The sequence below is a fragment of the Capricornis sumatraensis genome, chromosome 16 (genome assembly GCF_032405125.1).
Source record: "Capricornis sumatraensis isolate serow.1 chromosome 16, serow.2, whole genome shotgun sequence".
Taxonomy (NCBI): Eukaryota; Metazoa; Chordata; class Mammalia; order Artiodactyla; family Bovidae; genus Capricornis; species Capricornis sumatraensis.
Genome location: NC_091084.1, coordinates 50,962,571 through 50,977,749, shown reverse-complemented (window position 1 = coordinate 50,977,749; position 15,179 = coordinate 50,962,571).

Genomic DNA, 15,179 nt, shown 5'->3' with positions numbered 1-15,179 from the left:
TTGATGCTTTTGAACTGTGGTGTTGGAGAAGACTCGAGAGTCCCTCGAACTGTAAGGAGATCTAACCTGTCCATTTTAAAGGAGATCAGTCCTGGGTGTTCACTGGAAGAACCGATGTTAAAGCTGAAACTCCAGTACTTTGGCCACCTCATGCAAAGAGTTGACTCATTGGAAAAGACCCTGATGCTGAGAGGAATTGGGGGCCAGGAGGAGAAGGGGACGACAGAGGATGAGATGGCTGGATGGCATCACCAACTCAATGAACGTGAGTCTCAGTGAACTCCAGGAGTTGGTGATGGACAGGGAGGCCTGGCGTGCTGTGATTCATGGGGTTGCAAAGAATCGGACATGACTGAGTAAATGAACTGAACTAAACTGAACTGAACTGAACCTTAGAACTATACTATATTAATTTTTCCAATAACTCTTTAGTTTCTATTGGAGTATAGCTGATTAACAATGTTGTGATAGTTTCAGGTGGATAGCAAAGAGACTGAGCCATACCTGTACATGTATCCATTCTCCTCCAAACTCCCCTACTATCCAGCCTGCCACATAATATTGAGCAGAGTTCCTTGTGCTATATAGTAGGTCCTTGTGGGTTATACATTTTAAGAATTATACTATATTAATTTTAAGACATCTCTCAGTGATATACTTGATCTTCAAAGTCTGCTTCAAGTGACTTCTTTTCTCTAAATTATGGTGGCAACTGTTAGAGTCCTTTATGCCTAGTCTCCAAGATTTTAACCCAATCCTGAATACTGCATGCTGGTTCAGAATCCATGTCTTTGCATGGACAGTTATTTCTATCTTCACTCAATTATCCATCTTAGGAAACAATTTACTCTTACAAGAACTCATCTGCTACTGGTTCCCATAGACCTGCTAATGTTAATATGTTACTCCCTGCAAACAAATCGCTTATTATTCTCTTAACTCTGTGAATCCCTCTAGCATAAACTAGTGCACTATTATAACACTTTCCATGCCTTCCTGCTACTCTATGAGCTGTATAAAGACATATTATCTTTTATATTTTTCATTTCTATAATAATGGTATCTTTCCATTGTACATGAAATATATTTGTTGAATTCCATGAGCTGTTTTAAAGTCTGCTTATATAAAAATTGCTCTCATTGTCCAGATTCTGAGCCCATAGCTCCTTGTAAATGGAATTATGCTTTTCTAAACTTTCTACTGCTCCATTCCAGTTCTCCAACCCACATCTACATTTCCATGCTTCAAAAACGGAAGTAACTTTCTGCAAGTGGCCAAATTCTTTACCCTATCTTCTTTCTGCCCTCTCAGGCTCAGAAACAGTAACTTTCACACCTATTTCTCCTTCTGCTTTCCTTATTCTTGTTTCATCTCCCCAATTACTACCCTCTCCCCATTTACTTTATCACTCTTACCTCGAATCTTATGGTCCTTTTTCACACCTGCTTCTCCCTTTGTGCAGTTCACTCACTTGGTTCTTCCAGTGACCCTCACACACGTTGTACTGCCTCAGATGTATTCATTATGCTACCCTTGTTGTACAGCTTCTGGGGGAGTGGGTGGGGTGTGCGCTACATGAAAGTAGAGCACAGGTGTCCAGTCTCTTGTTGCCAGAGCCCCATGGGGATCCTGAGAATGCTGTAGTTAGTTAAGGGTCTGTGGTTCTGCCCAGAGAAGCATCACAATAACTTTTGAACTGTAGCTGGAAGGGAAGAATCCTTCCATCCCCAGCATAAATTCCTGCTGTCACAGCCTGTAAAACAAGTCTCTTTCCACCCCACACTAACCCTGAGCTCATAGGCCCACTAGGTTCTGATGCCCTGTTTTGTCCTGGCCTTTCTGCTCGTTGGCAGTTTACAACCTCTCCCAAACCTTTTTTTCAAAGAGCACATAATGAGCCCCAGAGAGTATCCCAGGTTTAGACCATAGGGACACCTGGATTTGTTGCTTGTCTTTGTTTTGACTAATTGCCATGAGCTCAGTGGAGTACAACAGGGTGCTAGTGGCTCTAAGGGTGCAGGTTCCATCTCTCCAAAGATCACTTACTCACTTTGCTTTGTAACTTTAGGCTAAGGGCTGAATCAATTCAAATAATTCATTCAAAGAGGGCTGTTGAATGACCTTTTATCCTTGTTATGGTTTGATGCTCATCCCCAACCACACTCACTCTGCTACACATAAAGTCAGATCTCTCTGAAATACAGCAGTGAGCTTGACTGGATCCCCTCTCTCCTCTGGCCTAAATCAAGTCATTTGGGCTCACTCTTTTTCTCTCTCTTCCCTATATTTGCCCTTTCTCATTCTCCTTGCCATTTCTCATTCTTTACAAATGTCCTGTTGTCCGGTGGATCAAGTATCAGACACTCCCACTCCCCACACCAGCTTGCGGCTTTTCCTTCACACCTTGGACATAATTAGCCCAAATCTCTGTAAAGAACCTAGGGACTCATGTGTGTCATGCCACCCACCGCTCCTCCCCTACCTGAAAACTTTCAGGGATGTTTTTGTTCCTATAATCCCTAAGGTAGACCTAGGTAACTAGATTCCAGCTTGTGGGTTTATCCTGGCTAATCCCTGTTACTTTTACTCCTCTTGAAGAGATTGTGCATTAATGTCTTTATCCCCAGGGTACAACTAAGTTTCTCCTAGATTCAAGTTACTGCATCCTTCCTCCCATTTTCTCCCAGCAAATTCCAATAGGTGTGATCTATTGTACCTGGAGGCTGCCCTCAAATTCTCCAACTGAAGCTTTTTTTAATCCCTGGGGATTGGGACTAGGATCTTGATAAAGTCAGTTTTACCTCCTCAGAACACCCATAGTCCCATAGCCAGTCCTATCACAGGTTCCCTGTTCAATTCAATGTACCATTCCCTATACTTTCATGCCTTTGGGATCCAGAGTTGTCTCTTCTCTCATCTCTAAACCATAGAAATGGTCCCATATCTCTGTACTCTGATCTTCCTAATGTTCAGGATAACTATTTTCTGTGATAAGTGATTCTGACCTAATAGGTTGAAGGAAGGGACATAATTAAACCGTTCATGGATACTTCTTTATCTCAGATCAACATGTCTGTCATCTGCTGTCTAATTTCAGGAGCTCACAATATGGCATTATGACTTTCATATTTAGACCTATTTAGGCGAAAATCCTTGCTTTGCTACTTTCTATCTATAATACAGGACAAGCCCCTTCACATCTCCAAGCTTCAGTTCCCTCATCAGTAAAAAGGGTTTGTATGTAAGGTTAGTGAAGTGTCCAGAATATGCATAACTCCTGTTATTTGCTGTATGTGCCCATCAACATCAGGTCACCAATCTTCCCTCTTTGTTGTCCAAAGTGGTTTTCTCTCAAAGATGAGTTATGAGCACCTGATATATACCAGATATTATTATAGGCTACAGCAGTAAACAAGGGAGTAAACACGAATAGTCAGGTTTCTTGTTTCACGGATCTTCCAGTGGGGAGACTGATAGACAATAAATGAATAAACAGTTCAGACAATTCCAGATGGCTGTATCTAAGGTCTATAAAACAAACAGAAAAGGATCATGGAATAATGGATGGAGAGTGGCTGAATACTACAGAAAGTGTGATATTTCTGAAGGTTATATTAAACTGAGATCTAAATATTGAGAATGAAATAGCCGTGTGCTGATATGGACAAAGCATGTTTCAGGCAAATTCTCAAGCGGTGAGGTAAGACAAAGTTTTTGTTTGAAGTCCAAGGAAATACCCTTGGATGTTTTCAAAGTAGAGAAATGTAAAGATATGATTTGTGATTTAAAAAAGTTACATCTACCTGCCATGTAGAGTAGGAATGGATTTAGCAGGCAAAAGTGGAAGCAGGAAGACCATTTAAGATTATCAGAAGATACCACATGTATGTGGAATAGAAAAAAAAAAAAAGAATACAAATTAATTTCTTTAAAAAACAGTAGCAGACTCAGATACAAAAAAAAAAAAAAAAGAAAAAGGTTACCAAAGGGAAAAAGGTTGGGGGAGAGATAAATTAGGAGTTTGGGGATTAACATACACACACTATTAAATTAAATTTCACTTCATACATTAAATTTCCTCAGTCTTTTCCACACTCTACCAGCTAACAGTGATCCTCCTGATTTTAAAAGCCTTATCTTGATTTGAGCTCCTTGTACAGTACATAACACATTTAACTTTTCTTATATGTCTTTTAATATTTATTTCATTTCTAAATCTATTATTTTGATAGAAAACATATAAGGAAATCTACCATGTTAACCACTTTTAAGTATACAGTTTAGTGGTACTAAGTATATTTCCATTGTTGTGAAATAGATTTCCATAACATTTTGTCTTCTGAATCTGAAACTCTGTAACCGTTAAACAGTAGCTTCTTTTTTTCCTTTCCTAAAGCTCTAGGTAACCACCATTCTATTTTCTGTTTCTATGATTTTGACTACTTTTGATACTTCATATGAGTATTACAGTAGTAAAAGGGCTAGTATTTTTAGTGATGTTCATTTATTAACGATACATCAAAATGTATCTTTTTTCCCGAAAAATGAAGATTTACAGGATTAAATACCTGAACTTTAGCCACTGATTTAAGAAAAAGCTGATGACATATTCCATATAGATACTCAAAGATTTTATCATTAAAGGGATTAGTAGTTACTCTTGATCATATTTTTTTCTATATATACATATCTTTTAAAAAGTCTTAAACAATTTGGTGGTAAAGTTACACATGGTTATATAGAAAGCTTTTGAAAACAAAGTTCAACCCAATGTTAATTTGTTTTACATGAATGAAATGAAGAGCTTTGAAAAATATTGACCATATCTGCTAAAATAAATCAAAACTGAACAAACAAAACGAACATATGATATAGTTGCAAAACCACAAAGCTCTATTTTTATTCCATTGGTACCCACAGAGTGGAGTTAGTATTAATGAAAAAGAAATAGTATAGTCTATTTATACACGATTATTATTTTTAATTGCTCAGTGCAATGGGACAGAGATATTAATAACTAGATAATCCACAAGTTTAATATATCTTGTTTTTCACTGTTTTGACCAATATAGACCTGATAATGCAATGCAGCTGCTAAATTATGATAGAAAGACATATCTAAAATTTATCATTCAAATATTTTAAGCAAGATAACTGCAAGTCAGAAAAACAAATCATTTCAGTTTAGCAAAAGTAGCTTAATATTTAAGTAGCTTAATATTTATTCTTTGGAGTGTATGTTCCTTTTGACCACAAACTATCTCCTTTCATTTTGAATTTGACTTTTGTCCCTTTTTTTGAGGGTCTTTCACTCCTAGCATGCACAAATGCAAGTTTTGTTTGTTACCTAGCTGTGAATTCTCCTTTAAAATAATTTTCAACCATTTTGTTTGCACATCAGCATTTAAAGGCAAAGAGTCAGGCACTCTGACTTCTGTTGAGTCACACTTTCCCTATCTGATGATGTGATATAACTAACCTGCCAACCAAAGCAGCAATTACTCTCCCACCATCTTCCTCCCAGAGAGCAAAAAGCCATGTTGAAAGAAAAGGTGAAGTCAATGTTCTAGAACAGAAAGGCAACTGTACTTTATATCCTTTCTTCTGAATTGTCATCTGGAAATCTTTAATGACACTGCCAAATTCCAAAATTAGATTGTACTTTTTGCTACTAGCTAAGGAGATAGTTTGTAGTCAAAAGGAACATACCGTCCAAAGAGTAAATATTAAGCTACTCTATCTTTTATGAAAGGCCTCAGAAACATATTAAGAATGAGTCAATAAGAAAGAATATGTTTTGGGAAAAATACACTCATGAATGCTGAAAATTATCTTGACAGTATGAAAACCGCTTAAGGATAGACAAGATGCATTATACAGGCTTACAGATTATTTCAAATGTACTTTTGGCTGTTCATGATTATGATTTTTCATATGGCTTTCATAAATATCAAATTTATGTGGCAATTAAATCATTTAACTAGAGGCAATAAGAGATTTGTCTAATTCAAATTTGGTTAGTGCTAAGTATTATTAGGCTAATATTTTCTAAAGAAGCTGACAAGACATAAGAGAAAATGATTTCTCATTCAAAGTAAAAGAAACAAGGAACAGGGGAAAAAAAAGAAGCAGAGTGATTTATTTTTATGTGAATAAGAAACTTAAAATGTTACTGAGGAAGTCCACATAGCAAAAATAGAGACTCTGGAATTGTATAATATTGTTACATATGGAAAGAAAAGAGGAATAATAGAAATATTTAAGAGATCAAATACTTGGGACTTATGATTTGTTGGATGATTATATTTTCCTAAATCTTGTTACTTCTTCACTAATTTAATAACCCAAGCCCAAATCCCCTCTGTATTGTCAATTCTTCACAAATGCATTGTATCCTTGTCTAAAAGGTACAAAGGTTGTCTGCTTTGGTCAGTTCTTTGAGTCTTATGTTATTTTATGAACTCCTATACATGCAGATTAAATCTTCTTAATTTATTTTATGTTGATTTAATTATTAGGCCAGGGAAAGGATCTAGAAGGGAAGAAGGGAAAAGTTTTCCACTCCTCCAATGGCCACCAGGCAGATGACATATTATTATCTTGAACTCATCATAAAGCTCAGTATCAGAGATGTAGATCTCTCTCTCTCTATATATATATAGAGAGAGAGCATCTAGAAAAGAGCCCAATGTTACGAAAGATTGAAGGAAGGAGGAGAAGGGGAGGCAGAGGATGAGATGGTTGGATGGCCTCACCGACTCAATGGACATAAGTTTGAGCAAACTCCAGGAGGTGGTGAAGGACAGGGAAGCCTGGCATGCTTCAGTCCACAGGGTCACAAAGAAGAGGGCACAATTAACCAAGTGAACAATGACGAGAGAGAGAGAGAGAGTCACTTCACTGGGAGTGGTGTATGGGGTTACTATTGAACCTGGGAAGGGGCAGTTTACTGAAATGCTAAGAAGGAAAAGATGGGTGTGGATGTATTTCAAGAAGTGGCTAAGAGATAAACAACAAGGATATATTGTGTAACACAGGAAACTATACTCATTATCTTTTAGTAACTTATAATGGAGTGCAATCTGCAAAAATACTGAATCATTATGCTGTACACCTGAAAATAATATACTATTGTAAATCAACTATGCTGCTGCTGCTAAGTTGCTTCAGTCGGGTCCGACTCTGTGCGACCCCATAGATGGCAGCCCGCCAGGCTCCCCTGTTCCTGGGATTCTCCAGGCAAGAACACTGGAGTGGGTTGCCATTTTTTCCATTAAATTAACTAATTAATTAAAAAGAAGTAGCTAAGAGAGGAGGGCATTTGATAAAAAAGGGGTTAGTATCCAATCAAGGGAAAATTAATGAAAAATAGATTCTCTAAATATATAGGACAATAGAGTCTGATCTATTGCATAATCAATCTCCTCTGCATTTTTAACTTTGGCTATGTCGCAGGAGGCTGCGAGCCGGCGCTCTAAGCGCAGGCGGCTGCCAGCCAGCGCACTAAGCGTGGCAGAAGAGCTGACCCACATCCGAGGTCAGGGGCAGCGGCCTAGAGTGCCAGGCTGCGATGGTGCAGGAACGGCCGAGAGGAGCTACCCTGCGTCTGAGGTCGGGGTGGCAGCTGAGAGGAGCTACCCTGCGTCCGGGGTCAGTGGCAGCCGGGAGGAGCTATCCTGCGTCCAAGGTCACGGGCGGCGGCCGGGAGGAGACACCTGACGTCCGAGGTCAAGGGCGGCAGCTGAGAGGAGCTACCCCACGTTCAAGGTCAGTGGCCGCCGGGAGCAGACACCCCGAGTCCGAGGTCAGGGGCGGCCGGGAGAAACCACCCGGAGCCCGAGGCCAGGGCCGGCAGCTAGAGGAGCAACCCAGGAGCGGCGGCTGCGCAGGAACAGGAGGGCCTAGAGGAGCTATCCCACGTTGAAGGTCAGGAACGGCGGAAAGGAGATACCCCTTGTCCAAGGTAAGGAGCAGAGGCTGTGCTTTGCTGGAGCAGCCGTGAAGAGATACCCCATGCCCAAGGTAAGAGAAATCCAAGTAAGATGGTAGGTGTTGCAAGGGGGCATCAGAGGGCAGACACACTGAAACCATACTAACAGAAAACTAGTCAATCTAATCACACTAGGACCACAGCCTTGTCTAACTCAATGAAACCAAGCCATGCTTGTGGGACAACCCAAGATGGGCGGGTCATGGCGGAGAGGTCTGACAGAATGTGGTCCACTGGAGAAGGGAATGGCAAGCCATTTCAGTATTCTTGCCTTGAGAACCCCATGAGTAGAAAGGGCAGAATGATAAGATACCAAAAGAGGAAATCCCCAGGTCATTAGGTGCCCAATATGCTACTGGAGATCAGTGGAGAAATAACTCCAGAAAGAATGAAGGGATGGAGCCAAGCAAAAACAATACCCAGCTGTGGATGTGACAGATGATAGAAGCAAGATCCCATGCTGTAAAGAGCAATATTGCATAGGAACCTGGAATGTCAGGTCCATGAATCAAGGTAAACTGGAAGTGGTCAAACAGGAGATGACAAGGGTGAACATCAACATTCTAGGAATCAGCGAACTAAAATGGACTGGAATGGGTGAATTTAACTCAGATGACCATTATATCTACTACTGCAAGCAGGAATCCCTCAGAAGAAATGGAGTAGCCATCATGGTCAACAAAAGAGTCCAAAATGCAGTACTTGGATGCAATCTCTAAAACGACAGAATGATCTCTGTTCATCTTGAAGGCAAACCATTCAATATCATGGTAATTCAAGTCTATGCCCCAACCAGTAATGATGAAGAAACCAACCAGTAATGATGAAGAAACTGAAGTTGAATGGTTTTATGAAGACCTACAAGACCTTTTAGAACTAACACCAAAAAAAAAAAAAAAAGATGTCCTTTTCATTATAGGGGACTGGAATGCAAAAGTAGGAAGTCAAGAAACACCTGGAGTAACAGGCAAAATTGGCCTTGGAATGCAGAATGAAGCAGGGCAAAGACTAATAGAGTTTTGCCAAGAAAATGCACTGGTCATAGCAAACACCCTCTTCCAACAACACAAGAGAAGACTCTACACATGGACATCACCAGATGGTCAACACCGAAATCAAATTGATTATATTCTTTGCAGCCAAAGATGGAGAAACTCTATACAGTCAGCAAAAAACAAGACCAGGAGCTGACTGTGGCTCAGATCATGAACTCCTTCTTGCCAAATTCAGACTCAGATTGAAGAAAGTAGGGAAAACAGCTAGACCATTCAGGTATGACCTAAATCAAATCCCTTATGATTATACAATGGAAGTGAGAAATAGATTTAAGGGCCTAGATTTGATAGATAGAGTGCCTGATGAACTATGGAATGAGGTTCGTGACATTGTACAGGAGACAGGATCAAGACCATCCCCATGGAAAAGAAATGCAAAAAAGCAAAATGGCTTTCTGGCGAGGCCTTACAAATAGCTGTGTAAAGAAGAGAAGCGAAAAGCAAAGGAGAAAAGGAAAGATATAAGCATCTGAATGCAGAGTTCCAAAGAATAGCAAGAAGAGATAAGAAAGCCTTCTTCAGCGATCAATGCAAAGAAATAGAGGAAAAGAACAGAATGGGAAAGACTAGAGATCTCTTCAAGAAAATTAGAGATACTAAGGGAACATTTCATGCAAAGATGGGCTCGATAAAGGACAGAAGTGGTATGGACCTAACAGAAGCAGAAGATATTAAGAAGAGGTGGCAAGAACACACAGAAGAACTGTACAAAAAAGAACTTCTTGACCTGGACAACCATGATGGTGTGATCACTCATCTAGAGCCAGACATTCTGGAATGTAAAGTCAAGTGGGCCTTAGAAAGCATCACTATGAATAAAGCTAGTGGAGGTGATGGCATTCCAGTTGAGCTGTTTCAAATCCTGAAAGATGATGCTGTGAAAGTGCTGCACTTAATATGCCAGCAAATTTGGAAAACTCAGCAGTGGCCACAGGACTGGAAAAGGTCAGTTTTCATTCCAATTCCAAAGAAAGGCAATGCCAAAGAATGCTCAAAGTACAGCACAATTGCACTCATCTCACATGCTAGTAAAGTAATGCTCAAAATTCTCCAAGCCAGGCTTCAGCAATACATGAGCCGTGAAATCCCTGATGTTCAAGCTGGTTTTAGAAAAGGCAGAGGAACCAGAGATCAAATTGCCAACATCTGCTGGTTCATGGAAAAAGCAAGAGAGTTCCAGAAAAACATCTATTTCTGCGTTATTGACTATGCCAAAGCCTTTGACTGTGGATCACAATAAACTGTGGAAAATTCTGAAAGAGATGGGAATACCAGACCACCTGACCTGCCTCTTGAGAAATCTGTATGCAGGTCAGGAAGCAAGAGTTAGAACTAGGCATGGAACAACAGACTGGTTCCAAATAGGAAAAGGAGTACGTCAAGGCTGTATATTGTCACCCTGCTTATTTAACATCTGTGCAGAGTACATCGTGAGAAACGCTGGACTGGAAGAAACACAAGCTGGAATCAAGATTGCTGGGAGAAATATCAATAACCTCAGATATACAGATGACACCACCCTTATGGCAGAAAGTGAAGAGGAGCTCAAAAGCCTCTTAATGAAAGTGAAAGAGGAGAGTGAAAAAGTTGGCTTAAAGCTCAACATTCAGAAAATGAAGATCATGGCATCCGGTCCCATCACTTCATGGGAAATAGATGGGGAAACAGTAGAAACAGTGTCAGACTTTATTTTTGGGGGCTCCAAAATCACTGCAGATGGTGACTGCAGCCATGAAATTAAAAGACACTTACTCCTTGGAAGAAAAATTATGACCCAGCTAGATAGCATATTCAAAAGCAGAGACATTACTTTGCCGACTAAGGTCCATCTAGTCAAGGCTATGGTTTTTCCTGTGGTCATGTATGGATGTGAGAGTTGGACTGTGAAGAAAGCTGAGCACTGAAGAATTGATGCTTTTGAACTGTGGTGTTGGAGAAGACTCTTGAGAGTCCCTTGGACTGCAAGGAGATCCAACCAGTCCATCCTAAAGGAGATTAGTCCTGGGTGTTCTTTGGAAGTAGTGATGCTAAAGCTGAAACTCCAATACTTCAGCCACCTGATGTGAAGAGTTGACTCACTGGAAAAGACTGATGCTGGGAAGGATTGGGGGCAGGAGGAGAAGGGGATGACTGAGAATGTGATGCCTGGATGGCATCATGGACTTGATGGATGTAAGTCTGAGTGAACTCTGAGATGGTGATGGACAGGGAGGCTTGGCGTTCTGCGATTCATGGTGTTGCAAAGAGTCGGACACAACTGAATAACTGAATTGAACTAATGTTAAAAAATAGGGCTTCCCTCAGAGCTCAGTTGGTAAAGCACATGCCTGCAATGCAGGAGACTTGGGTTTGAATCCTGGGTCTGGAAGATCCCCTGGAGAAGGAAGTGGCAACCCACTCCAGTATTCTTGCCTGGAGAATCCCATGATCAGAGGAGCCTGGCAGGCTACAGTCTACAGGAGTTAGATACTTTTATTTTTATGTTAAAATAATAAAAAAAAGATGGTATCATTTGTTTAGTTTTATACTCACGCTGGCAGTTTATGACAGAAAATCAGAATACATAATTTCTCTATTTTCTCATATTAGTGTATGTGGGATGCAAATATTCAACCTGTATAAGTAACAAAAACAACAACAAAAAGCTGTTATCTGAGGAGCTGGAATGAAATTATAATGATTCAATTACTCAAAAACCCTATTTTCAATATAGAAGAAAATTAAAAATAGGAGCAAAACTGAGCAGCAAGATGACACATTTATAGTGAGCACTGGAGTAAGGTTAAAGAGGAGGTTAAGCTATTGAAAGCAGAACAATTTCACATTTTAACTACTTCAAAAATATTAAAAGAATGATTATGAATCAGAGGTGAATTTCACCTGAGTTAAGGAACTCATTACTTTTAGAGTCTATAGTATTTGAAGAGTAATCTGCGCTGATATTAACTTAGTCCAGGATTATCATGTAGATATATGTTCAGTGACTTAGAGCTTAGTACATGATCTTGTTCTCTATGAGCATTTCTCCCTTACCTAGTCCTGGTGTCCTCCAGGATCCAGGACGTCCAGGTCCACCTGGGGCAGTGAGAGTCCCTGCCCTGTTATTTCTATCCTGAGTAATTTCTACAGTTAAATTCTTACTGGGCCAATTCCCAGTGTGATCCTCTTTTCAAAGGAGTATTAAGGTCATGAAGATTATAATGGTGAATTGCAAAGCAAACATGATAAAATATGATAAAATTATATAACTGATAATCTTCAGAATTAATATTAGATGCTATTATCATTATTATTAATGCTACTTATGATATTATTATTGTTATTCAGAGGCAGGTAAAGACAGCAGCAATTTCTAAAGATGATAGTTGGATATTTTGGATTATTCATTGCCTCCTGCATTTATTAATGACTTCCTAAATGGCTTCTTGCTTTCCTTTTGCTCAGAGCATGATAAGTTTGATATTGAAAACTGAAAAATGCAGGTGAATTATGAAGAAAAATTTATTCATTAGAGAATCATTTCAACTTTAGAACCATATTTCTTTCAGTTCAGTTCAGTCACTCAATCGTGTCCGACTCTTTGTGACACCATGAATCGCAGCACGCCAGGCCTCCCTGTCCATCACCAACTTCCAGAGTTCATTCAAATTCACGTCCATCGAGTCAGTGATGCCATCCAGCCATCTCATCCTCTGTCGTTCCCTTCTCCTCCTGCCCCCAATCCCTCCCAGCATCAGAGTCTTTCCCAATGAGTCAACTCTTCGCATGAGGTGGTCAAAGTACTGGAGTTTCAGCTTTAGCATCATTCTTTCCAAAGATATCCCAGGGCTGATCTTCTTTAGAATGGACTGGTTGGATCTCCTTGCAGTCCAATGGATTCTCAAGAGTCTTCTCCAACACCACAGTTCGAAAGCATCAATTCTTCGGCACTCAGCCTTCTTTACAGTCCAACTCTCACATCCATACATGACCGCTGGAAAAACCATAGCCTTGACTAGACGGACCTTAGTCGGCAAAGTAACGTCTCTGCTTTTTAATATGATGTCTAGGTTGGTCATAACTTTTCTTCAAAGGAGTAAGTGTCTTTTAATTTCATGGCTGCAGTCACCATCTGCAGTGATTTTGGAGCCCCCCAAAATAAAGTCTGACACTGTTTCTACAGTTACCCCATCTATTTCCCATGAAATGATGGGACCACATGCCATGATTTTCATTTTCTGAATGCTGAGCTTTAAGCCAACTTTTTCACTCTCCTCTTTCACTTTCATTAAGAGGCTTTTGAGCTCCTCTTCACTTTCTGCCATAAGGGTGGTGTCATCTGTATATTTGAGGTTATTGATATTTCTCCCAGCAATCTTGATTCCAGCTTGTGTTTCTTCCAGTCCAGCGTTTCTCACGATGTACTCTGCACAGATGTTAAATAAGCAGGGTGACAATATACAGCCTTGACGTACTCCTTTTCCTATTTGGAACCAGTCTGTTGTTCCATGCCTAGTTCTAACTCTTGCTTCCTGACCTGCATACAGATTTCTCAAGAGGCAGGTCAGGTGGTCTGGTATTCCCATCTCTTTCAGAATTTTCCACAGTTTATTGTAATCCACAGTCAAAGGCTTTGGCATAGTCAATAACGCAGAAATAGATGTTTTTTTTCTGGAACTTTCTTGCTTTTTCCATGATCCAGCGGATGTTGGCAATTTGATCTCTGGTTCCTCTGCCTTTTCTAAAACCAGCTTGAACATCAGGGATTTCACGGCTCATGTATTGCTGAAGCCTGGCTTGGAGAATTTTGAGCATTTCTTTACTAGTGAGTGAGAGGAGTGCAACTGTGCAAGAGTTTGAACATTCTTTGCCATTGCTTTTTTGGGATTGGAATGAAAACTGACCTTTTCCAGTCCTGTGGCCACTGCTGAGTTTTCCAAATTTGCTGGCATATTGAGTGCAACACTTTCACAGCATCATCTTTCAGGATTTGAAATAGCTCAACTGGAATGCCATCACCTCCACTAACTTTGTTCATAGTGATGCTTTCTAAGGCCCACTTGACTTAACATTCCAGGTTCTGGCTCTAGATGAGTGATCACACCATCGTGATTATCCGTGTCGTGAAGATCTTTTTTGTACAGTTCTTCCATGTATTCTTGCCACCTCTTCTTAATATCTTCTGCTTCTGTTAGGTCCATACCATTTCTGTCCTTTATCGAGCCCATCTTTGCATGAAATGTTCCCTTGGTATCTCTAATTTTCTTGAAGAGATCTCTAGTCTTTCCCATTCTGTTCTTTTCCTCTATTTCTTTGCATTGATCACTGAAGAAGGCTTTCTTATCTCTTCTTGCTATTCTTTGGAACTCTGCATTCAAATGCTTATATCTTTCCTTTTCTCCTTTGCTTTTCACTTCTCTTCTTTACACAGCTATTTGTAAGGCCTCGCCAGAAAGCCATTTTGCTTTTTTGCATTTCTTTTCCATGGGGATGGTCTTGATCCCTGTCTCCTGTACAATGTCACGAACCTCATTCCATAGTTCATCAGGCACTCTATCTATCAGATCTAGGCCCTTAAATCTATTTCTCACTTCCACTGTATAATCATAAGGGATTTGATTTAGGTCATACCTGAATGGTCTAGCTGTTTTCCCTACTTTCTTCAATCTGAGTCTGAATTTGGCAAGAAGGAGTTCATGATCTGAGCCACAGTCAGCTCCTGGTCTTGTTTTTTGCCGACTGTATAGAGTTTCTCCATCTTTGGCTGCAAAGAATATAATCAATTTGATTTTGGTGTAGACCATCTGGTGATGTCTATGTGTAGAGTCTGCTCTTGTGTTGTTGGAAGAGGGTGTTTGCTATGACCAGTGCATTTTCTTGGCAAAACTCTATTAGTCTTTGCCCTGCTTCATTCTGCATTCCAAGGCCAAATTTGGCTGTTACTCCAAGTGTTTGTTGACTTCCTACTTTTGCATTCCATTTCCCTATAATGCTAAAGACATCTTTTTTGGGTGTTAGTTCTAAAAGGTCTTGTAGGTCATATTTCTTTAGGAGAGTTTTATTAGTTTTGCTGTGTTTTGAGAAAAATAAGGGCAACTGTTTTCATTTCAGTGCATGGAAGAGTGAGGTGCCCAAGATGGCTCTAAGAGAATGT